Here is a 3,572-nt window from a genome sequence, read left to right on the forward strand (position 1 = left end):
AACATTTAGTGATCTTTGATTATGTTCCTCACACTACATTAAGTACTTTAGGGTTATTTTTGCACTGTACTTTAATCCTCATTTTAACTTCACGAAAGACTGAAAGCATTTCAGATACGTACTTTATTTAAAAAAAAAATAGGCTTCTTAGAAGAGCTTCTTCCCATTTAGGCTGGAATGATTCCCATCAATAAAATCACAATGAGTGAGTTCACTGGGAAATATTATCATTCAGAGGCACAGACTATGAATTATAGTCAGCAAAACAAAACAAACACAACCAATCAAAGGAAAACAGCAAACTTAGAGTTCACATACACTGCATAGGCTGGAATAGAGAGGAAAAAATATGCATAATATTTTTAATTATGTATATACTGGTTAAGAAATAGGATATAATTTCAGAAAAAAGCAGTAACAAGAGACTTTCAGAACAAAATGGGAATATTTGCAGACATAGTTTGTAGAAATGAAGAATACAATTGTATTAAATGAAAATGGACCAAATTCTTCAAGTACAAACCTCATATTGACAGCTAAGATTTTAAAACTCCAACAATATACTACTTACATGAAATACAATTCAAAATAAACACATGGAAAGCATGAAATGAAAATGATACAAAAATAGATGGGGGAAACATTGTCCCAAAGAAATCTGGTGTCATTATAATATTATGTAAAATAAGCTTTAAAATAAAAATAAATATTGTAGAACAAAGGGAAAGACTATTTTATAATGATAAAAATGCTCAATTTAGTAGGGAGATAGAGCAATTCTAAAATTTTTCTACAAAGATCATGAGATTCTATCAATTAATACAGAACTGGCTTTTGATAATATCTAGCATCCTTTCATGAATAGAACATTTAAGAAAATAGGCTTAGGTGGAACATTTCTAAAACTGATAGAGGCCATCTACAACAAACCCACAGCCAGTATCATACCGAATGGAGCAAAATTAAAAACATTTCCACTCAGATCTGGAACTAGACAAGGATGCCCATTGTACCACTGCTATTCAACATAGTAATGGATATCCTGGCCATTTCAGACAAGAGAAAGGGATCAAGGGTGTTCAAATGGGGACAGAGGAGGTCAATCTCTCACTCTTCATGGATGACATGATCTTATACCTGGAAAACTCCAGAGACTCAACTACAAAACTCTTAGAAGTGATCAAGGAATATAGAAGTGTCTCAGGATACAAAACCAATACCTACAAATCAGTAGCTTTTATATATACCAACAATAATAGTCAAGTCAAAAAAGCAGTCAAGGACTCTATTCCCTTTACAGCTGTGCCAAAGAAGATGAAATACTTGGGAATTTATCTAACTAAGAACATGAAAGATCTTTATAAAGAGAACTATGAAATCCTGAGAAAAGAAATAGTAGAAGATATTAACAAATGGAAAAACATACCATGCTCAATGGATGGGAAGAATCAACATTATTAAAATGTCCATACTACCCAAATAATCTACAGGTTTGATGCAATCCCCATCAAAGCACCAATATCATACTTTAAAGAACTTGAAAAAAATAATATTTCAATTTATATGGAATCAGAAAAACCCTGAATAGCCAGTAAAATACTTAGAAATAAGAACAAATCTGGAGGAATCACACTACCAGACTTCAGGCATTATACTATAGTATAATCTATATGCTATAGATTAATAGTATAAATCTGAAGTCTAGTAGTAGTCTACTAGTAGACTGATCTGAAGTAGACTACTACTAGACTTCAGATTTAAAATATAAATCTATAGTGATCAAAATAGCATGGTTTGGGACAAAAATAGAGAGGTAGACATATGGACAAGAATAGAGAATCTAGAGATGAATCCAGGCACATATTGTCATTTGATCTTTGATAAGTCTAACAAAAATGTTCATTAGTAAAAAAAAAATCCCTATTTAACAAATAATCCTGGGAGAACTGGCCTGTAGAAGACTGAAATTGGACCCACACCTCTCACCACTAACAAAAATTGATTCTCATTGGATAAAAGACATGAAACTGTAGAAATACTAGAAGAGAGTGCAGGGAAAATACTTAAAGATATTGGACTGGGTAAATATTTTATTAGGAAGATCCCCCCGGCAATTGAAGCAACACCAAAAATAAATTACTAGGATTTGATCAAGCTAAAAAGCTTCTGCACAGCTAAAAGTGTTACAACTAAAGCAGATAGCCTTTAGAATGGGAGATTTTTGCAGGTTATGATACCAACAAAGGTCTGATAACTCGAGTCTACAGAGAACTCAAATTAATTAATAAGAAAAGAATAAACAACCCCATTTCTGACTGGGAAAGAGACTTGAACAGAAACTTCTCTGAAGATGATAGATGAATGGCCAACAAAAACATGAAAAAATATTCATCATCTTTAATTATCAGAGAAATGCAAATCAAAACCACTTTGAGATACCACCTAACCCCAGCCCACACCACAAAGTCCCCAAATTTCAGATGCTGGCATGGAGGTGGAGAGAAGGGAACACCTTTATTTATTTACTTATTTTTTATTGTTGGGGATTCACTGAGGGATTAAAAAACCAGGTTACACTGATTGCATTTGTTAGGTAAAGTCCCTCTTATAATTGTGTCCTGTCCCCAAAAGGTGTGTTACACACTGTGACCCTCCACCTCCTCTCTGCCTCCATCGCTCTTTCTGCTATCCCCTTACCCCACCCCCACCATGTACTAGGTCATTAATTGTCCTCATATCAAAATTGAATACATAGGATTCTTGCTTCTCCATTCTTGTGATCTTTTACTAAGAATAATGTGTTAGAGAAGGGACCACTTCTACACTGCCAATGGGATTGCAAACTAATACAACCTTTATGAAAATAAGTATGGAGAATCATTAAAGAATTAGAAATTGACCTTCCATTTGATCCCATAATTCCATTACTAGGTACTTACTCAGAAGAACAAAAATCATCTTACCACAAAGACATTTGCACCAGAAGGTTTATTGTGGCCCAATTCATAATTGCCAAGTTATTAAAGTGGCCCAAATGCCCATTAATCTTTGAATGGGTTAACAAATTGTGATATATGTATACCATGGAATACTATTCAGCCATTAAAAACGATAGAGACTTGGCATCTTTTATGTTTACATGGATGGAGTTGGAACATAATCTTCTTAGTAGAAGAAAAATGAATGAAAAAAAGTATCCGATGTACTCAATATTATGAAACCAATATGTGAACACTTAATCAATAAGTGTTGAATTTAATTCAATACTTGTTCAATATATGAACACTTATTCATTCATACAAATGATAAAACACAAATATAGTCTAGCAAGAGGGAGAGGAGAGAAGTTAGAGGGAAATGGAAGGAGGAGGATGATTGGTGCCAGGAGGGAGGACATTTGATGGGATCTACCTACTGTGCACAATATAAAGGTACACTTCAAAATAACTAAGAGTAATTATAAATGTTTTGCCACAAAAAATAAGCAAGTGAGGTGATGGTTATGTTAATCAGTTTGATTTAAGTATTCTATATTGTAAATCAAATCATCACATTATGCCCCATAAATGTAT

The sequence above is a fragment of the Otolemur garnettii genome, unplaced genomic scaffold (genome assembly GCF_000181295.1).
Source record: "Otolemur garnettii isolate 467f Iridium unplaced genomic scaffold, OtoGar3 scaffold00329, whole genome shotgun sequence".
Classification (NCBI taxonomy): domain Eukaryota; kingdom Metazoa; phylum Chordata; class Mammalia; order Primates; family Galagidae; genus Otolemur; species Otolemur garnettii.